This window comes from Silene latifolia, chromosome 1, assembly GCF_048544455.1.
Source record: "Silene latifolia isolate original U9 population chromosome 1, ASM4854445v1, whole genome shotgun sequence".
Lineage (NCBI taxonomy): Eukaryota > Viridiplantae > Streptophyta > Magnoliopsida > Caryophyllales > Caryophyllaceae > Silene > Silene latifolia.
The window spans coordinates 57,550,538-57,574,040 of NC_133526.1; positions in this window are offsets into that span (position 1 = coordinate 57,550,538).

The window sequence follows — 23,503 nt, forward strand, 5'->3', positions numbered from 1 at the left end:
TAAGAGAATCCACTCGATCGAGTGATTTAAAACCACTCGATCGAGTAAAATAAAGCTCAAACCACTCGATCGAGTATAAAATCTACTCGATCGAGTAAATCCTAAAATGCAACTACTCGATCGAGTAGAAAAAGGACTCGATCGAACATAATTGTACTCGATCGAGTACTTTCCAGCGCACAATTTCCTGCTTTGCGCACTAAACTTCAAACGGCTGCCATTTCTTCGTTACTTGGGCAAACAGGGCGATTACGGTGGCGTTGGAAAGATAAGAGGACAATCTTTCATCTCCAACTGTAATAACCTGAATATTTGTTGTAGAACGCGAGATATGGATCTTCAAATTAGGCACTAGCAATTTGAAGTTCTTCCTTTGCTCGCCTAGCTATCTTTCTTCTTTGCGCATCTCAAAATAGCTACATTCCCACTCCAAATTCACTCTTCCTCCAAATGCATGCTAAACGGACGGTAAAAGGCTTGATTTCACTACTTTCTGGTTCATTCCTACAAATAAGACAAAATAAACCAAAGTAGCATATTCGGGGCATTTCGTAGCATAAACTACGATAAAAGCATGGAAATACGTGCATGAAAAGGCCTAAAAAGACTATATAAAATGCACGTATCAAATCTCCCCAAACCAAACCTTTACTCATCCTCGCGTAAACTAAATGCAAACTAATGGAACGGAAAAGATAACTCAGAGCTAGCTACAAATGCCCACTTAAACCAATTTATTGCAAGCAACTAACACTTATAGCAAACAGTCAAATGCAAACGAGTTGTAAGATGTTTATAATAAAGATGAACCGTCGACCTTGCAAGACCTTTAATAATGGACTCTCACGGGTCACTCTTCTCTCATGAAGCAAAGGGTGAACATATATATGTAAGAGAGAAAGAAAAATAGTCGCTCACCTAGACTACGACCCACATAAACATGCATGCAACTAATATGATAGACAATTCTAACTACCGTACACACATTCAAACCAAACAAGGTCCTGTCACAGCCGAGGGCTTACAAAAATATGGTAAAGTGAGGCAATGGGTAAGAAAAGGCAAAACATTTATGGGAATGTGGAGGTATAGGTGATCAAGCTAGTACCTAAACAAAACCATATAACAACATCCATTTCCAACTCAATTATGAATTAAGCACAATGCCTTTCATTTGGCACAAAACTCACCAAACCGAACTGAAAATACTCCTCAATAAATGTAAATAAAGCATAGGAGTAGAGACCGCCTCATCAAACAACATCTTTTTTTTTCTTTCTTTCTATTTTTTTTTCGGTTTCTTCTTTTTTTCTTTTCTTTTCCTGTTTTTTTCGAATTCCTTTTTTTCATTTTACATGTCTTTTTTTCTTTTTCACGTCTTTTTTCATCATCCTCCCTTTCTTGATAGATTACCAACTCCGAATCAACAGAATATGAGCCAAACTTGGCACAATGAAATATATACCGCAAAACATACACTAAACTAGCTTGAAAAGGCAGGCTAAATTTGGGATGTAGCTAAGGGTCAACAGGCAAATTTGGCTAATGTGGAGTTAAATGGGTAAAAATGAAAGAGAGGGAAATTGTAAGCACCTCCCTGCATGTGATACCAACCACTAACCCAATGTATGTAGGCAAAAAGCAATTGAATTTCATATATGTGCAAATTGATGAACATGTTATGCAAGGAGTAACTACTCACAATCCTACAAGAAACCGGTCACAAATGACACCAGTTTATAAGGCTCTAATCCTTAGAATTTATAAGTAGGTTGCCAAAATTTCCAGGTCAAGTCTGTTTGTTCAGCTAAATTTAAACATTAACTCGTAGACATGTAAATGACAAAGCTAAAAAGATAATAGTTCAATGCAAGGCTTAAACAAAAAGACAATTTATAGTGCAATTTCATCACTGAAATCTACCGTTCCGACTCAACCTACATGCTAAAATAAACGTGAATTTTTTGAATTTTTTCTAATCGTTCAATTTTTATGAGATTTTAAATTTTTATGAAAATAAACAACAATGCATACAAAAATTAAACGTGACAACATAAATGCAATAAAGACAACATGCAGACACAGATATGGATGCATAACCTCCCCAAACCAAACCGTACAATGCCCTCATTGTACCAAAACATGGAAAGGAAATGCAAACTGAAAGAGAAAGAGAGTAAATACGAAAAGCTTACAAGATTGCGCGAAGAAGGGACCTCCCTAAACCAGCCAGCAACGTGGGAGGTCACTAATAGCTCCAAAACATCGTCAGAAGAAGCTAATCCAAGCAATGGGCATCCAAAACAGCTCGATCGAGAGGAATAGTGGTCGATCGAGTACTTTTTTCTTTGCAGGTACTCGATCGAGTAACGTAAATGCTCGATCGAATGATTTCAGCGGAAAAAGCTCTCGATCGAGTACGAAAAGTACTCGATCGAGTGATCCTCAATATGTTCCTGCAAAGATGCAATGAAAACAGCCCGCAAACTAACAAAAACAAGCAAAACTGAATAGTCTATGGTACGAAGACCATTTATTACAACTAAAACTGAAATAAAATGCAATGCAATTAAAAATAAATCTCCGGATTGCCTTCCGGGTAGCGCTAGCTTCAGTCAGGTCCCAGCTCGAACTTTTTTTTCTTCGAGCCTCTATAATTAGTCACAATCAAAACAGCTCAAAGCGCGCAACATGAGATCGTACATCTGCGCATGTGCCACACAAAAATGTAAGTAGCACCACAGTGGAATACAAGCATAGGAAATAAAAGTATATAAACATTTAAGTCTAACAAATTTCCTATGAGAGCTCCTAAATTTGTCCACAAAATAAAGGAACTCGGGAGCAATTAATGATAATCTAGGGCTCCATTTCAGATTAACAATTTTGTGATGATAAGGACGGTGAAAAGGCATTAAATTGATTGACCAACTGGGAAAGGGTAAAGCATCAGAATGCGAAGCAAAAGTCAAATGAGGCAATGTACTATTTAAACAAACAATAATAAAATTATCGTTTACTACCTCGGGTTGGTCGCTCTCAATGACGAAATCATTGACAAAGGAAGATATTACCTCTTCCGTGCTAGGAGCAATTACTGACTCAGCTGCTTCCTCGACACCCTCCTCAGTGGATTTCAGCCCGTAAATCGCAGCCTCAAGTGCATCCAACTCGGCTTTGAATAGGGGAGATTCACCATATCCATTATTATCGTCACAATCGTCATCCAAAACAAACCCACATGATGAATCAATGCTCTCACTGGCCAATTCAGTCGATCGAGTAGAATTGTTACTCGATCGACCACTTCCTTCCTGATTTTCACGCGATCGAGTGCTTTGATCTACTCGATCGAACGGTTTTTCTGGAAATTCACTCGATCGACTAATATAAGTCACTCGATCGAGTGATTCTTCCTGTACAGTGCTGAAATCCTCGTGTAACGCATTTAAATATGATAGAAACTCAGAATCTGAGTCATAAAAATCATCCTCAGCATTGGGCAACACGGTTTCTTCATGGGAAAAACCGCTCTCAGTAAAGTACACCTCTTCTGGTTGCCTATTATCCGTCTCAGCAGCTAGCTGAGCTATTTGATACTCCAGCTCAATGAATTGAGCTTCCATGCGTCTATCACTCTCTTGCCTTTTGGATGCAAGTGTTTCCAACAAATATTTCAGCTCTGCAATCTCTTCTTTCTGTATATCATGAGGATCTTGTTGCGATGGCCATTGATAGGGTGGATGTGGCGGCACAACTACAGGGGAATGGCTAACACGTCCCCAAAGCTTGAACTCGTAGACCGCGTCATTTTCTGCCATACAAAGAACTGCATTGTGCTCAGCAGCCCCACATCTCCCGCAGTAAATCACCTGTTGTGCCATATAATGGGACATAGGGGACGGGTCAAAGATACTCCAGCCTTCCCTTGACGATCTTTCACCTAGAACTGTCTAGGTAGAACCTGTATGGCCTATCAAAACAGCAGTAAAGAAAAAGATGAGAATGGCCTCAAGGGAGAAATCCCTTGAGGCTAAAAACAGACAGAATTAAACAAATAAATAAATAGTTGTCTCCCCGGCAACGGCGCCAAAATTTGATACGGTCGTTTCTGTACCAAAAATAAAATACCTAAATATAACTAACAGAAGGTAGCGATAAGTAGGGTCGATCTCCACAGGGAGGCGGTCACTATTCACTTATCTACTTCGGTCTGTCTAATGTCACAATTGGGGGTTTTGATTTGATTTAACTAAACTAAAGAGACTAAGGCAAGAGGGATAAAGATAAGAGAAATTAACAAGAGAAAGAGGACTAGGATTTCGGGTCATCAATGAACGTCAGTCAATCGCAGTTAAAGTCACAGATTAGTCGATGTGTCGGTCTAAGGGGCAACGAATATCTCCTTTCGGTCTCAATTCGCCCTAAAATGCTATTTGCTTAACTTTCGCCCTCACTAAAGCATCCTATTGTTCACTGCGGGTCTCACCTCTTCCAACCTTTCGGTCCAGGTCAAGGTTTACCAATATTAAAAGACTAAATCCTTCGAATCAACTAGCTGGATACAGTTATAGCAGCGATTAACAACATAGACCTAACTACCACTGATACGTGCCTAATGTATAGTCTTTTTGGCCTATTTCAGCACGTATTTCCATGCATTTATGTACTGTTTTTATAGTATTTTGCCCCGAATTGGCTACTTTGGTGTATTTTGTCCTTTTTGTAGGAATGATCGCGGAAGTAGCGAAACCATGCTCTTTTCTGTCCTTTTGCATGCATTTAGAGGAGACGGGACCATCCTAGAGTGAGATGTTGCACTTAGAAGTGTCGTTGCACGCTTTACGAGGTATTTGAGTGAAGACGTAAGCTGAATTGAAGATCCAAGTGGTCTATCGAGCTGTTTGGTGGTCTATCGTGTGATTCCTAAGCTTCCCAAGACTCGATCGAGCTACTGCTTACTCGATCGAGTGATCCACACATGACCAGTCCTCGATCGAGTTCCCTGAAGGTCGATCGAGGAGTTTCTGCTGAGCTGATGGTCGATCGAGTAGTCTAATCTACTCGATCGAGAGGTTTTTGACTTCGTGGGCTTAATCAGTCCGTGCTTTAGTATTTCCGCATAAACACTTAGACTTTTCCTATTTAACCGAGGATTACTAGGTTAATTAGGCATCTCTTTTCACTCTTAGACTATCTTTTACTATCATTTTTTGGAAGAAAACCTACTGTTACTTTTACGTTGCTTTCACTTTGGGATTATTGCACTTGGATTTCGTCGTTCTTTACGCCGGATTGCTCAGATTGTAATCTCCTCCTTCTCTTAATAATAATTCACCTTTTGTTGCTCTTAATTCTTGTTTATGTTATCTTTATTTCTTGCCCTAATTTCTGTTATTGCGCTTTATAATTATTATTTCGTTATGTCTTCTCACTGAATTTTACATGCTTTGTTAGTTTTATTACGAATATGAGTAGCTAAACCCCTTCATGTTGGGATTAGGGGATCTGCGGTAGAATAATGACGACGTAGTGAATGAATTAGACGAATTGACATAAGAGACTCTGTCACTATAGCAATATAACTGTAATCCCCGACCTAGTTGAGTGCACGCTTCTATGTCACCCATTAATCTGGCTACATTTAGTCCTGGATCGAAAGATTGGATTAAATAGGCCTCGCTATAAACATGAGAGCCCTAATGAGTACGAAAGTTAAGTTAGTGGTATTTTAGGGTGGGAAGTGGACCGAAAGGACCTTCTAATATCCGTCTCGCATTAGTTCGTCTGAGTCATTTACTGCTGAGTTGTTGTACTACCGTAGTGAACCGAGTTCCCGACATGTTTCCCTCTTTTGATAGCCGATTCACAATTCTTGCTTTATCGCTCTCTTTTTATTTTCTTTCCTTTTACTCCGTAGTTTAGAACCAAGAATTAATCAAACCCAATTGTTACCTTAGAATTAAAAATAGATAGCCGTAGTTACATTCCTCCCCGTGGATTCGATACTGATCGCCTCTACTACATATTTAGTTGAGACCGTTAGGTTTATTTTTGACAGGTACGCGACAGACGTGTCAAATTTTGGCGCCGTTGCCGGGGAGGCAATTGTTCCAATTACTAGCTGTTTTATTTTTAATTCTCCTTTTTAGTTTAAGGAACATCGTTCCTTAAACTATTCTCATATCTTGTCTTTAGTTTCGTCTTATGCGCAGTCGCAGGGGTGGTCCACTACTACCTTTTGATCCCGAGATTGAGAGATCTCTACGCGTAAAAAGGAGACTATTATTCGAGCAACAAAGTGAGGGAAGAGTCTAGTTCTCGCAGTAGCTTTTACGAGAACGAGCTTTTCGTGGCCAATCCACCATCTTCTCCAGTCTCTAATTCATCAGCTGAATCTACCACTTTCCCAGAATTTCCCGAAATGGCCGAGGAAGCTACCATTGCTAGTCACTCCGAGCCCACCGCCGACAATCTTTATAAGGGGTTCGAATCGCCTGGAGATGCTAGGAAGTTCGAGCCTAAGCCTTCCTACATTAGCATGGTCGAGAAAAATCGTTCGGGAGTCGAAGGAAGACGCGGCTCAAAGATATGGAGACCTTCATCGACCATCGTCTGCTCCATACCACCTCCCACCGGCGTGACAAATGGTGATCGATCAAAGAAACTATGTTTATCTTCTCACTCCGCGATGCTTTGCGAGGGAGTGGTACAGGATTTGGACAAAGTCCGCTCACGGCATAACAGATTGGAATTCGCTAGCATTGGCGTTTTATAAGAAATATTTCTCTCGCTTCGAGAACCATAGCCATCGAGCTCGGATAACCGGGCAAGCGTGGACCCGACGAGAACTTCCATGAGGCATGGCTTCGCTTTAAGAAACTAGTGCGTACCATACCACACCACGGTTTCGAGAAATGGAGTTTATGCAACCATTTTTACAATGGTTTATATGACGATCAGAGGGCTATATTAGATGCAGCGGCCAACGGTCGATTTTCTGACAACTTGGGGCCGACGAAGGGATGGAAAATAATAGATGATTTAGCCACTCATAGGGCTGAATACGGAATTCAAGGGGAAACCAAAGGAGAGCTGCCGAGTCCTCTTCAGGGCTGCGTTAGAGGCCCCCATCGCTAGGTTCGACAAGTACGAACTAGGGGAGCTCTAAAGCCGGGATGTACCAGTGTTAATGCCATGACAGACGGTCCTTTCGTCTGTACGAGATGTGGGGTAGACGGACATGTCGCTGATTATTGTCCTAGTCCTTATGAGCAATGTGCTGCCTTTCAACACTACAGGCAAAACAACGCTCATTATGAGCCGAATATCCACCCCAATTTGAGGTGGAGCAACCAGAACAACGTACTCAATCCCACCGCTCCTCCAAATCAGCAGCAGCCCTATATCCCTCCACACCAGAAGCAACAAGGCTATCAGAAGCCCCCGTCTTTCAACCCTCCTAACCAAGGTGCCTCGTCATCTAGTGGGATGAGCGAGATCGGTGAGTTGAAGTCCATGATGCAGTCCATTGCAAAGCAATTACAGCAGAAGGACACGGCATTCAAGGCACTTGAGACTCAAGTTGCCCAATTGGCTGAAAATCAATCCTCGAGAAAAGCCGGTCATTTGCCAACTCAAAATGACAAGAATCCAAATGAGACGGTGCATTTGATAGAGTTGAGAAGCGGTCTCTCTTACGAAGGACCGTAAATGAAGAAATCGACTCGGGAAGTCATTATCGATGATGAACAAAGTGTTCTGCTCGTGAGAAAAGGACCTACGACACAGAATTACTCGATCGATCAAGTCCGTGCTGAAACAGTTCGATCGAGTGGAATTGGTAAGGAAGCTGGTCGATCGAATGAGCACAGTGCTCGATCGAATGGAAAGGAAGACGAGGTTGGTCGATCGAGTGGGGATGTTGCTCGATCGACCACAGTTGCTGAAGAAGGAGCTCGATCGAGTGAACACACTGCTCGATCGAGTGATATGAATGACGGGAAGCTTATTCGAGAGCCTGCTAGTGCTCGTTTAAGCGATGAATTACCAGAAAGACCTCGTTCGAGAGGTAAGAAGCGCCCAAAGGACACCGAACTTGCTCCGGAAGACACTTTGGAGGCGAGAAACAAGGGACTCGAAATTCCAATTACGGTTCCCTTCCCGAGGCGGCTGCAGAATACCAAGATTAATCAACAGTTTAGCAAATTTGTTGAGCTGTTGAAGAGTTTGGAAGTTTCCGTGCCGTTCACTGAGTTGCTTATGAAGGTACCCTCTTATTTACGATTTATGAAAGACATTTTAGCACGTAAGAGGACCGTTAATGATAATGAGACTGTCGCTTTGACTGAAATGGGGTCAACCCTGTCTCAAAATAAGCTACCTCTCAAGCAATCAGACCCGGGTAGCTTTTCGATCCCTTGTCACATAGGAATGCAGTTGATTGACAATGCGCTATGCGATTTAGGCGCTAGCGTAAGTGTTCTACCCTTGTCTCTAGCTAAGAGACTTGGTGTGACCAAGCTGAGTTGCACCAATATGACCGTCCAGATGGCCGACCGTAGTCTATCACGGCCACTAGGTGTAGCGGAAGACGTACCTGTTAGGATCGGGAAGTTCTTTATTCCCGTTGATTTTGTCGTCCTAGATATCCCCGAAGATGTGCATACCCCTATCATTTTAGGGAGACCATTTTTGTCCACCGCCCGTGCAAAGTGATAGATGTCGGGGAAGACTCGACCTTCCAGTAGGGGACGAGGAGCCGACCTTTCATCGACAAAGTTCCGAGGGCTCCCATGCAAGCTCAGCCTTGCAATGCCCTCTCTTCTGTTGACCCTATTATTGACACTCCAATTTTGGAGAATATTGCTATTATTGCTGACCCTCCGCCTCACACTGAGAGCAAAAAGGAGGAAGATTCGTCTGTTTTCCCTACTGCAGGTACGGATAAAGGCAAGAAAGGAGCTGTCAAGGGACGTGGTAAGACAATTATCAATCAATCTGGAGCAAAGGATGTCAAGGAAGATGACAGAGGAGCGACGACGAAGACAGTTCGAACCTACGTAGATTGGAATTATGTTCCTCCTCCTCTCAGAAATTCGAGTTCATGGAAGTCAAAAAGGACGGTCGGATTGCCGAAGTGACGTCCTCCAAATGTCGAAGCCCACGAAGGGGCTACTGACAGCTGATGGGAATTAAACGGGGAAATGCCCCGTGTAACAAAGTGTAATAGACAAGTTTTGAATTTCCTTTGAATTGGTTTATTTACGTTTTTAATTAGGACAATTAGCTTAGACATTCTTTTTAGCGTAGAATAAGACTATCGACTGTGTTGCTGCATTTTTGGTATTTTTGGGATGTGTTTGGATTTGTTTTACGCAGGTTTGGGGAAATACACGCATTTCGAGGAAGTACAGATGGAAATTCAAAGGAATTCACACGAGGAAGTCCTCGATCGAGTACTTTTGTACTCGATCGAATGGAAATTGGTTCGATCGAGTCTGTTGTCTACTCGATCGAGGAAGGCTAAAGTGGAATTGGTCGATCGAGGGGACTGCTGTTCGATCGAGCAAGGGGACATCAAAAGGTCCTCGATCGAGAGGTTAAAATCACTCGATCGAGTGACATGAACAGGGATACGGGAGTTTTTCTTTCTTAAACTCTTTATTTCCCTAATCTTTTTCATTTAACCCCTAATTCCGTCTAACCTCTCCCTTTTGTGCGATTGATTTTCCCCAAATCCCCATCTCTCGCCCAAAAATCACCTAATCAAACACCTACATTCTATTGCTAGCTAATTAATCTTCAATACCCCCTTATTTTCCCCCTCTTTTATGCTCATTTTCTCGGTTTTCTAAGGGAATTAGGGTTTGCGGTTTTCCAATTGAAAATCCGCCTTTGTTGCGTGTTGTTTGGAGTTTAATTGCTAATTTGTAGGTCAATCATCATCAAGTAAGTGTTCATTCAACCTCTTTGCATTTTATCTTCAATTATTTCGAATTTTTATGAGGTGATTTAAGTTAGGGCTCGAAAAATCCATGTATAGTCGACTTGTTTCGATTTTATTGTGTTTATTTGCCCTTGATTAGCTTAATTGATGATGTTTTAGCAACTCCTCGCTGTTCTTGCATGATAAATTCGAATCTTGCGCGATTTTCGCGATTAGGGTTCCTGTGAGTCGGAAATTTCGATTGTCAGACGGTTGCTTTGCTTTGTAATTGCGGTTGTCGCCTTCTTGTTATCAAGTTATTAACCGCCGTTAATCGCTTTCCCGTCCCCTATCGCCTCTATATGCTTGAATTCTTTGGGAATCTTGCACCGTGAGTGATTATTTTCGCCGCAAAGGAGTGACACATGCCCCCATTTTCGGTTTTCATGCTGTTTTCACCCTTTTGCAGTCACTGTTTTATCATATTATCACCACTCACATTCTGTTTTTCGAAAATTTTTGAGGAATTGCTTGGTTTTGTATGCTGTACGTCGATTGTTTCGACTGATAGGGCCTCATATTTGCTGTCACATGTTGGTTAGCGGGTTGTTTTAACCACGGTTAGCAGCATCGTCTCTTATTCATGCCCTTTGACACTTTGCAGGATGGACGCGAGTTCCCCGTCTTCTACTAGCACGTCCTCCAAATTCTTCGTGAGCGAGCAAGTGGCCCCGCCGTAGCCACTAGCTCGCCTTGGTTACCACTGCAAAGACCGGTTCTACTTGTCTCACTGCAGGGACAGGTCTCTGGGCGCACCCAGCTCAAATGGGAGCTCGGTTCAGGCTTCACCAGCCATCACTCCCAGGCCTTTCTCTTTGCTGGCTTGCGGCTTCAGACCCCGTTTTCCGCAGCTCGGTATGGTGCCACCGCGGACCCACCAGCAGGCTAGCCAGCTAGCCCTCACTTCCAGCCCGTCCGAGGTCATTTGTTACGGAGAGGGCACTATCGCGCCTGTCCGAAGATGCCCACTCGACGTTTCACTTCGGAGGCTCACCGGACACGGTTAGTTTCTTTACTTCGTTGCCCCCTCTCCTCTACCCGTTTCCTTGCGCGGGACGACCTAGAGACCTTAGGCATCTACGAGGAGGTCTGTAGTTTGTTGAACGGGACGGGTATGTCGGGTTTGATTGCCATGCAGGAGCCTACCATTCGTACCCTTACGTACGAGTTCTTTAGCTCCTATTCCTTTGACACCGACTCTTACACTGCTGACAACTCCGGCCTCGCATTCGCTTTCGACTCCGCAACGAGTCACATCACCGGACTTTGGCTCGGTTTGGGCAGGTTTTGGGACTAGTCGGTGACGGTCCCACCGCCCCACCTCGAGAGCTCCTTCACCACTGGGTCGCTTTCGTCTCACACTCCCTTCCACTCACGGAAGGGAGCTCACATTCACTTACCCGCGCCCGTTACTACTTGCGTCCTCGTTAGGAGAGACCATTTTTGGGCGCCCTGAGCCCAATAACTTGACCAACACTGAGCTAGCGATTCTCGCGGGGTACCTCAACATTGACTCCGGTACCTCGTTTGTTCTAAACATTGCCTATCTGGTAGCTCAGTATTGGAACGGTATTGGGACTCGGGTCAAGACCTCTATTGTCTGTGGCGGGCTAGTTACTAGGATTGCCCGCCACCTTTACCCCACTGACCCTTCACTTACTGTACCTGATGAGGTGGCTTACCTTGACCTGGAGGCCATGGCAACATTGACCTGGCTCCCAAAGGCGAAGGGGAGTGCGAGGACGTGGAAGATCTGTGGCTCCACGTCTGTTACCTTGCCGTGCTCTACCCTTCCGCCACTTTCACCGCTCCCTACTGCTGCTGAGGGAGCGAGACCACCTCCACCTACCTACCACCTTACCTTCACCCCTCCCTCTTCTTCCACTAAGAAGAGGAAGCGGAGGCCGGAGCTTCTTCTAGCTCCCAGCCGGACCGATCACCACGCCTCGCCCTACACCCACTCATACTCCACCTCCACTTGACCCTCCTTCCGGCCCGGTTTTCCCGGCCAATTTTGTTTGCCCTCCTCGCTTAGAGGCGCCCGCGGTCACGCACCAAGGGCGTCGTGATGCCCCGCCTCCGGAGTTGTGCGGTACCTTCGAGATGAGACGGGATATGGCTTTGGCCGTATTCCCTCTCTACGAGTTCCACATCCGGCCCGGCGACCGATTCCGAGGGGTGGCCGCATCCTTCCTTCTACCGATACCCGCGGACGGGTACCCTCCACTTTCTTCCGACTCGAGGAGGAGCCGAGGAGACAGAGGTAGCACGAGAGGTGCGGTTACGGGGCAGAGAAGGCGACAAATGAGAGCCGCCAGAGAGGAGGCGAGTGACCCTCCGTTCGTACCCTGGTCCGGATGATCACCGAGATGACGACCGAGTCTCCCCTTGTTTGTTGCTGGTTTGGGGAGACCGTTTTGTTGAGTCGGAGTACACAGGGAGACAGTGCCGACGACGAGTAGCTCTTCGGTCTACTCACTTCCCCGCCCGGCTCGGTTTGGGGAAGTTCGTGTTTTGTATGTCCTCTCACTCTTTTTATTTTTCGTCTCCTTTATTTTTATTTCATTGGTTGTATACCCCCATCCCCCATTTTTCTCACTGGTGTATCTTTGGAGGACAACGAGGGCGTTGTCCGTTTTGGTTTGGGGAGGGTATTGCATCCTTTTCGAGTCCGCATCTCGCATTTGTTTTGCATTCACGTTTAATTTTTCAGTTTGCATTTGTTGTTTATTTTCATTAAAATCAAAATCCAAAAAAATCAGAAAATGTTAAAAATTCAAAAAAATTTCACGTTTATTTTTGCATTTAGGTTGAGTCGGAACGGTAGATTCCCGTGATGAAATTGCACTTAACTTGTCAATTCACTTGAGCCTTGCACTTTATTGATAGTTTTGAGCTTTGTCATACGCATAGTCTACGAATTTCTCGTTCAAATAATAGCCGATCGTTTAAACTTGACTCGATAAACTGGCAAACTACTTAAAAATTCTGAGTTTTAGAGCCATAACTGGTGACATTCATGACCAGTTCATTAGGAATTTTGAGAGTAGTACTCCTTGCATAGCATGTTCGTCCATTTTGCACATTTATGACATTCAATTTCTTGTCAAATGCACATATTCGGGTCTGCGGTTGGTGTCACATGCAGGGAGGGTCTTGCAAATTCCCCCTTTCTTTATATCTTTCACCCATTTAGCTCCACATTGACCAAAATTTGCCTTTTTGACCCATTAGCCACATTCCAAACTAAGCCTGCCTAGTCAAGCTAGTTAGTCTGTCCTTTTGTGGTATGTTTTCCATTGCAGTTTGGTCCGTAATCCCCGTTTGGAGTTGGTGTTTGAATTAAGGAGGGAGGAAGAAAAAAAAAAAGGTATCGAAAAAAAAAGAAAAGAAAAAAAAAGAAACGTGAAGTAAAAAAAAAAAAGGGGAAAGAAAATGAAAAAAAATGAGATTCACGTGAAACAAAAGAAAAAGAAAGAGATAGATTGTGAAAAAAAAAAAAAAAGTTGGACCCTCTTGTCAGAGTTGAGAAGATGTTTGAAGACGTACAATCGACAAGAGGGTTGGTTGATTCAGTTAGTTGTCTCAGACGGTGTTTAAAAAAGGGAATTTTGTGACCGTCTGACTCCTCCATTCTTATTCTATATCTTTTTGAGGAGATTGTGCTTCCAGTCTAGTGAGTTTTGTGCCAAGTGAAGGGCACCTGTGTTAGTCTTTCAGTCAGTTTGAGATCCGGATGGTTTATTATGGTCCTGTTAGGAACTAGCTTGACGCTTTTACCTCCACATTTCCATAACTTGTTTTGCCTTTTCTCACCTGAACCTCACTATTCCCATATTATTTGCAAACCCTCGGCTGTGACGGACATTTTTGGTTGGAGTGTGTGCATTAGTACTCGAATTGTCTTTCATTTTTGTTGCATGCATGCTATGTAGGTCGCAGTTAGGTGAGTGACTGTTTTTCTTCTCTCTTTTACATATAACATTTGCCCTTCGCTTCATGAGAGAAGAGTGACCACGTGAGAGTCCGGTTTTATTGGTCTTGCAAGGTCGATAGGTCAGCTTTATTTATGAACAGCTTATAATTCGTTTGCGTATTGACTGTCTAGCTTTAACTGTTGATTTTTGTTGCATTAAAGTGGTTCAAGTAGACAAGTTAAGCTAGCTCTGAGTTATCATTTCCGTTCCATTAGTTTAGTTTTGAGTTTACTCGAGGGCGAGTAAAGGTTTGGTTTGGGGAGATTTGATACGTGCCTAATGTATAGTCTTTTTGGCCTATTTCAGCACGTATTTCCATGCATTTATGTACTGTTTTTATAGTATTTTGCCCCGAATTGGCTACTTTGGTGTATTTTGTCCTTTTTGTAGGAATGATCGCGGAAGTAGCGAAACCATGCTCTTTTCTGTCCTTTTGCATGCATTTAGAGGAGACGGGACCATCCTAGAGTGAGATGTTGCACTTAGAAGTGTCGTTGCACGCTTTACGAGGTATTTGAGTGAAGACGTAAGCTGAATTGAAGATCCAAGTGGTCTATCGAGCTGTTTGGTGGTCTATCGTGTGATTCCTAAGCTTCCCAAGACTCGATCGAGCTACTGCTTACTCGATCGAGTGATCCACACATGACCAGTCCTCGATCGAGTTCCCTGAAGGTCGATCGAGGAGTTTCTGCTGAGCTGATGGTCGATCGAGTAGTCTAATCTACTCGATCGAGAGGTTTTTGACTTCGTGGGCTTAATCAGTCCGTGCTTTAGTATTTCCGCATAAACACTTAGACTTTTCCTATTTAACCGAGGATTACTAGGTTAATTAGGCATCTCTTTTCACTCTTAGACTATCTTTTACTATCATTTTTTGGAAGAAAACCTACTGTTACTTTTACGTTGCTTTCACTTTGGGATTATTGCACTTGGATTTCGTCGTTCTTTACGCCGGATTGCTCAGATTGTAATCTCCTCCTTCTCTTAATAATAATTCACCTTTTGTTGCTCTTAATTCTTGTTTATGTTATCTTTATTTCTTGCCCTAATTTCTGTTATTGCGCTTTATAATTATTATTTCGTTATGTCTTCTCATTGAATTTTACATGCTTTGTTAGTTTTATTACGAATATGAGTAGCTAAACCCCTTCATGTTGGGATTAGGGGATCTGCGGTAGAATAATGACGACGTAGTGAATGAATTAGACGAATTGACATAAGAGACTCTGTCACTATAGCAATATAACTGTAATCCCCGACCTAGTTGAGTGCACGCTTCTATGTCACCCATTAATCTGGCTACATTTAGTCCTGGATCGAAAGATTGGATTAAATAGGCCTGCTATAAACAGTAGACTGCCCTAATGAGGACGAAAGTTAAGTTAGTGGTATTTTAGGGTGGGAAGTGGACCGAAAGGACCTTCTAATATCCGTCTCGCATTAGTTCGTCCTGAGTCATTTATTTATCTGAGTTGTTGTACTACCGTAGTGAACCGAGTTCCCGACATGTTTCCCTCTTTTTGATAGCTGATTCACAATTCTTGCTTTACTGCTCTCTGCCTTATTTTCTCTTCCTTTTACTCCGTAGTTTAGAACCAAGAATTAATCAAACCCAATTGTTACCTTAGAATTAAAAATAGATAGCTGTAGTTACATTCCTCCCTGTGGATTCGATACTCGACTGCCTCTACTACATATTTAGTTGAGACCGTTAGGTTTATTTTTGACAGGTACGCGACAGACGTGTCAACCACGACAGATCTAATAACCTAATTAGCAATTAACATCGGTCTATTGAATCACCTAATCCTAGCATAGAGATTTAGCTAGACATAATTAAATAGAGAACAAGAATAAAGAGAGAAAGAACAATAAACATTAATTAAACCAAAGAGGAAGGGAAAGAAAGAGTTACAGAGATAAATCCGGAATTAAAGAAGAACAAAGTAACAAAAACAGTGTATTGGAATAATAAAGGATGTCGACCGAGAGGAGAAGCCCCCTAAACATGACGTCCTAACTTCCTATTTATAAGAAAATAGGATTTATTTGACATAATGACGGAATAAAACTAAAAAGACCAAGCCCATAAGAGAATCCACTCGATCGAGTGATTTAAAACCACTCGATCGAGTAAAATAAAGCTCAAACCACTCGATCGAGTAGAAAATCTACTCGATCGAGTAAATCCTAAAATGCAGCTACTCGATCGAGTAGAAAAAGGACTCGATCGAACATAATTGTACTCGATCGAGTACTTTCCAGCGCACAATTTCCTGCTTTCCGCATGGAACTTCAAACGGCTACCATTTCTTCGTTACTTGGGCAAACAGGGCGATTCCAGTGGCGTTCGAAAGCTAAGAGGACAAGCTTTCATCTCCAATTGGAATCACCTGAATATCAGTTACATAACGCGAGATATGGCTCTTCCAATTAGGCACTAGCAATTTGAAGTTCTTCCTTTGCTCGCCTAGCTATCTTTCTTCTTTGCGCATCTCAAAATAGCTACATTCCCGCTCCAAATTCACTCTTCCTCCAAATTCATGCTAAACGGACGGTAAAAGGCTTGATTTCACTACTTTCTGGTTCATTCCTGCAAATAAGACAAAACAAACCAAAGTAGCATATTCGGGGCATTTCGTAGCATAAACTACGATAAAAGCATGGAAATACGTGCATGAAAAGGCCTAAAAAGACTATATAAAATGCACGTATCACATTGTCAGGGCATTCTTAAACAAGGCAGAAGTCGACTCAGCAGGGGCGACAAAGTCGGCCAGTCTCTGGGCCAATCGGGTCACTATGGCCCCACAGTTAAGGTAACGGTTCTTGGTACAAATCATAGTGCTAGAATAGGTCACATCACGTCTGGAGCAGTGTAGTAGAAGCATTCCCTCCGAAGGGGGTTGAGGTAAGACATCAAAAGCATCACCTCATGGGTGTTTAACTTACTTGCGTCATTCCGACCGTACAGCAAACAAGTCAACATCCTCAAGAAGATGTGAAGGGACATGTGTTGGACATCATTGATTAACATGGTACTAGAGGTAGGGGTGGGTCGGCCGGTAAGGTATGGAGGGTAGTGGGGAGCCCCGTTCTCCATTGCTACATCACTGATATACCTCTCTTTCTCGGTTTCCAACCCCAAGTGTTCGGCAAACTGGTCAAGGGTTAAGGAATGGTCGGTGTTCAAGAGACGGAAACAGACGGTCTTTTTACCCACGTCGAACTTAAAAGAACTCATAAATTCCAAGGTAATAAAAGGGTAAGACTTTTTTCGGAGGTGATACAACCCCGCCATTCCCAAGATTTCGAATATATGCACTATATCCAACTCAATAGTACGACCCATTAAGGCTACAAAAGTAGCTCGCTGCTCAAAGTCAACAAATATTATTGTTTTAGTAGGATTTCACACAAGGGTAAAATCCGCCCAGGGATGTAATTGTAGGGCAATCTAACTCAAAATAACTAAGCCTGACTAGTACGACTGATTAAGTAAAGAACAAATAATAAAGTGAGACACAAATATTTATAAGTGGAAAAACCTGGAATAAGGGAAAAAACCACGGACACCAAGCCAGGAGGGATTATTACTATAATTTGGAGTATCCCGACAGGGAATGTGTATGTCAGGCTAGGAATAGAGTATGATCGTTTAATAATAATGCTATGGTAGTTTATGATTACAAAAATGAGAGTAAGTGCGAGTGAATAAGTGATTCCTTTCTTCTTTCTTCTCCTTGCTATTTATAGTGGCCTCATTCTCTTTGCAATGGCTCCTTCAAAGTTGTTTTATACCTTCTTAGTAAATAGGCCTCGTGCCCTATTTACCTGGAAGTGGTTTGTTGAATTTGCCTTCCGTTGTCTTTGCTTGGTAAATGGCTCCATATTCTTTGTATATTGTGCTTGAATAGGTCTTCCATGAATATAGGAAGTGCTTTTCTAGGTTTTATTTATGCTTTGGTTCTTGCCTGTCTTGATCTGGTAGTGTTTAGCATACGGCTGGTGAGATATCCCTTCAGGCCTGGCCTAATAGATGCCTTACCTGTCTTTCCCTCCTGGCTGGTGTCTGTCTGGATGCCTTGTATTAGATTGCTTGCTTTCAGGCTAGGCTTATTGTTGCCTGATTATTGTCTGATCAGGCAGGATAATTCTGGGCCCAACAATTGCCCCTTATCTTCTTATTCCCAGTGGATCTGGCCAGGGATAAGGAGATAAAAATTCGGGCCAGGCAAAAAGTATAAGAACTTTTACGAAAAAGGGTTTGAGTTCCTTTCAACTTCTATAATGGCTAGTGACCATAAATGAGGTAAGTTCATTAAACCCTAGGAGAGTCATGATTGGATTCATCAACTTGTGTTATCCGTTGGATTTTTGCGGCTATAAAAAGCTTTGAACCGTTTGTTTGCTTCCATATTTTCATTCTTCAATTCTCTAAACTTTCTTTCTCTTCTCTCTAATTCCTTTGTGAAAATAAACCTTTCTTTGAAAATCAACTTTATATTAAAATCATTCAAAAAATGGCTGGTGGAAAGAGAAGGGCCGCTTCATCAAAGACTGATGCTGGCGCTGATCAGGCTCCTATGGTGGTAGATGTCCATGAAATCATTCCCGAGGATGAAGTTATGGAAATTTCTGCCTTTGCAGAAATCCTGTCTATCACACACAAGGGTATCTCTTTTGCCCCTTTAAAATCTTTGTCTGCTTCTTTCCCTGAGGCCAATCAATTGAAGCCTTCTTTCGAGCATTACTTGAAAGGTAGGGGTCTTCTCCCCTCTAGTGCTGAGGTTTGGGTCTCCGAGAGTGGCCTAGTCAGGGCTAATTGGTGCTCCTGGCTGGTTTTGTATCTTCGAATGGGCGTTCAAAGGGGGTTGCAGGCTTCCCTTTTCTCCATTTATGGTTGAGGTTATCAATGCCATCAAAGTTGCTCCTTTCCAACTTATACCGATGGTTTGGAAGATTGTTCAATCTGTTGAACACCTATGTACCAAGCACAACATGGTGATTACTCTTGAGGATTTCAAGAATGTTTACCATTTGAAAAGTAATACCACTGGACGCTTCAATCTTCGAGTCAGGGAAAAGATGACTCATCTGATTACTAATTTTGATTCAGGCGATGATAAGGGTTGGGCCACAACCTACATGTTCATCAGGGTAGATTCTGTTGCCCCTGATCTGGATTATCTTAACTATCCGGTTGTGGAGGGTGGTGAGTTTTCTTTTGTCCTGCATTCAATTTAGGTTATAGTAATATGTAGATTAATGATAGACTTACTTCTGTTGTATTGCAGTGGCTGATTAGGCTTGTAATCCTGATGCTGAGGGGTCGGCTGACCGGATTGCAGCTTTTATGGCCCTGCCGGATGAGGAGAGGGTGTGGCCTGCCTGCCTTGGACAAGAGCCCTTGCCTCGTTTCATGAAGGCTAAATTGAGTACTTATAAGGCTGATAGAGGTGCCAAGGCTTCATGGGCCTCTTCACCAGGCAGTAAGTTTTTGTCTTCTCTTTGCAGATTTTGATACCTGAACATATGTTAGTATTACTGATGTAGGATTTCGTCGTGTAGCTACCAGGGCTTCTACAAGGATTGCCAGTTTTGGCTTGCCCTTGGTTAAGGCAGGCGTTTCTCAGATCACAGGGGAAAAGTCTCGGAGCACTGAGGCTACAGGGAGTGACAGCACGTTGCAAGTCCAGGTCCCTGCTCATCAGGCTCAATTGGTGTCTCCTCCTCAGGTTGTGGTTAATGTTGATGAGCCTAGTCAGGCTGGAAAGAGGAAAAGGTCGGATGAGGCTTCTGAGGGAGTTGGTGGTGCAAGTGACATGGGGGGGGGGATGTTCCCTTGGCAACCTTTGAATTTGGTGCTTTTTCCTTAATACAATTTGAAGTTATTTTCCTGTTCCATTGTGTGCCTTGGTCTGATTAGGTAGTACCTGCAACAGTGCAATTTAAGCCATTTTGTTAGGATAATGCCTGTCAGGAGGGCTTATGGCCCTCAATCCGTTTTAGGAAATCGTGGCTTTTATGCCTGTCTGGAGGGCTTTTTGAGTAAGAGGGGTGGTTGCCAGTCAGGGGGGCTTATGGCCCTCAGCCTGTCAAGAGGGCTTTAAGACAAGTGTTCTGGTCTTATTTCACTATAATACCTGTCTTTTTATACTGAGCTCAGTTTTTGTGTGTTTTTCACCATAATACCTGCAACAGTGCAATTTGAGCCATTTTGTTAGGATAATGCATGTCAGGAGGGCTTATGGCCCTCAATCCGTTTTAGGAAATCGTGGCTTTTATGCTTGTCTGGAGGGCTTTTTGAGTAAGAGGGGTGGTTGCCAGTCATGGGGCTTATGGCCCTCAGCCTGTCATGAGGGCTTTAAGACAAGTGATCTGGTCTTATTTCACTATAATACCTGTCTTTTTATACTGAGCTCAGTTTTTGTGTGTTTTTTAGATGTGGAAAAATGCCAAAGTTTGTGAAGCATTTCTGAGATGTTGTTCAAGTTGGGTGGAGTGGCCCTCAATCTTGAATATTTGTTTAAGCCTGTAATGATAATGACCTAGATAATTATAGGGAAGGCGTAAAACAAGTTTTCAGGATTTAGCATGGTAATATGGTAAAATTGTATTTATATTAGGCAAGGAGTAAAGTAAGAATGTAGCAGACATGTATTCAGGCAAAATTACAATTAGCAAGAAAACACATATTAAGAGCATAGAAAGGTCGTGGATTATTTCGTTCAGGGGGGGGGGGGTGTCTCACATTGAATTTCAGGTAAGAAATAAAGTTAATAGTCTTACCTGGTTGGAGCATAAGATAATAAGTTTATACATGGAATAGTTTTAAGTGGAAGATGTTCTAGGATCTGGGGATCATGTCTCCGTCCAGGGTCTGTAGCCTGTACGCTCCCTGCCCTACTATTGAATCAATCAGGCAAGGCCCTTCCCATGCAGGAGTAAGTTTGCCAGCATTTTTGTCTTTTGTATTTGGGAAGACCTTACGTAGGACTAGGTCTCCTTCCTTGAATACCCTGATGTTTACATTTTTATTGTAGCTTCTGGCTACTGTTTGATGGTAGGAAGTTATTCTGATCTTTGCAGCATCTCTTTATTCTTCAGCCAGGGTCAGGCTGTCTTGCAGTAGTGGCTTATTTTCTTCTATGGTGTTCAGGCTGCTTCTAGTAGTTGGTACATGGATTTCTGCTGGGATCAGTGCTTTGCAGCCATAGACCAGGGAGTAAGGGGTTTGTCCTATGGATGTTTTAGGTGTAGTTCTGTCAGCCCAGAGGACTAAAGGGAGTTCTTCAGCCCATTTGCCTTTTCTTCTATTTAGTTTTTTCTTCAGGCAGCTGATCACCACTTTGTTGATGGATTCAGCTTGGCCGTTGGCTTTTGGATAGCCTGGTGTGGAGGTTACCAGATTGATATTCCATTGTGCACAGAAAGCCATTGTCCTTTTTCCCACAAACTGAGTACCATTGTCACAAACTATTTCTGAGGGGATGTCATATCTACATATGATATTGCGTTTGATGAATGATATGACGTCCTTCTCCTTGACTTGCTTGTATGAGCCAGCCTCTATCCATTTTGAAAAGTAATCAGTCATGGCTAACATGTAGACTTTTTGTCTAGGAGCTTGGGGTAGTTTGCCTACAATGTCCATTCCCCACTTTATGAATGGCCAGGGAGCTTAGATGGAGTGTAGTATCTCTTATAGTTGATAGATGAATGGAGAATGAAGTTGGCAAGCTTCAGATTTTGAGCTGTAAGCTAGGCAGTCAGCCCTTAGAGTTGGCCAGAAGTAGCTTGTTCTTAGAACCTTGCTCGCCAGGCTTCTGCCGCCTTTATGATTTCCACAGTATCCATCATGTATGTTCTCAATAACCTGTTTGGCTTCATGAGGTTCCAAGCATCGCAGATAAGGTCCAGCCTGAGACTTTTTGAACAAAATGTTATTTAAAATAGTATAGGTGGAAGCTTTAATTCTAAGGGCCCTTGCTTCATGTCTATCTTTAGTTAAGATCCCCTGTAAGAACCAGTCATAGTATGGTTTGGTCCAGGAGTTCGTGTCTTCAGTGATGGGACAAATTTGGTCAGGCTTTGTAATGGTTGGTTCTAGCAGGTGAACAATAGGTATCTTATCAAATACATCAGGGCTGAAATTTGATCCCAGGCTGGCTAGGGCATCAGCCTGGGTGTTTAAGTCTCTTGGTATTTTATCAATGTCAAATGAACTAAACTTTTTGCAAAGATTTTTGACATAGTCTAAATAAAGAATTATTTTGGAATCCTTTGCTGCGTAGGTTCCTTTGACTTGATTGGAAATTAAGAGTGAATAAGTTTTTACCTTGAGATTTTACACGCCAAGATCTATACATACCTTGAGTCCAGCTATCAGGGCTTCATATTCAGCTTTATTGTTTGTTGCTTTAAATTCACAACTAATAGCCTGAGCTATTAAATCTCCCTATGGTGATTTTAGTACTAATCCTAGGCCAGTTCCTCTCATATTTGTTGCTCCATCTACATGTAGGGTCCATTTCTGGCCTAATTTTTGGGTGTCTAGATGATTGACCTCTTTTATGAGGTCTGGTTCTAGGCTGGGACTAAATTCAACCACAAAGTCTGCTAAGGCCTGTGATTTAATTGTTGTCCTGGGTTCAAAGGTTATGTCATAAGTACTTAGTTGTACTGACCATTTTTCCAAAATTTCAGGTTTTCTGAGGACAGATTTGATAGGCAGATTGGTCCCGACAATTATTGGGTGGCTCTCAAAGTAAGGTCTAAGTTTTGTGCAGGAAACAATTAATGCAAGTACGTATTTTTCAAGCAGTCCATGCCTTGTTTCTGCATCTAGGAGGCTTTTACTTACATAATAGACGGGGTGCTATTGGCCTTCAACCTCCTTGGTCAGGACTCCACTTACTGCAGTCTCAGGGACTGATAGGTAAACCGTCAGGGGTTCTCCTTTGTTAGGTTTGGCCAGTAGTGGAGGAGTAGCCAGGTAAGTTTTTAATTCTTGGAAGGCTGTTTCATGTTCAGGCATCCACTTGAATGTTTTTTTTCTTCCTGAGGAGGTCATAGAAGGATCTGCATCTTTCAGATGATCTGGATATGAATCTGTTCAGGGCTGAAACTCTTCCTGTTAGTCTCTGGATATCTTTGACTGACTTGGGAGATTCCAATTCCAAGATGGCTTTTATCTGTTCTGGGTTGGCTTCAATCCCTCTTTTTGTCACCATGTATCCTAGGAATTTGCCTGAAGATACTCCAAAGTGGCATTTGGAGGGGTTGAGTTTCATGTTGAATTTTTCCAGGATTTTGAAGGCTACTTCCAGGTCCTTTACATGATCTTCTGCCTTCTTCGACTTGACCACCATGTCATCAATGTAGACCTCCATTATGTCACCAATTTGGTCTTTAAACATCATGTTGACCAGGCGTTGGTAGGTTGCCCCTGTATTTTTCAGGCCAAAGGGCATTGCTGTGTAGCAATATATGCCCCTTTCCATGATGAATGCAGTATTTTCCTGGTCAGCTGGGT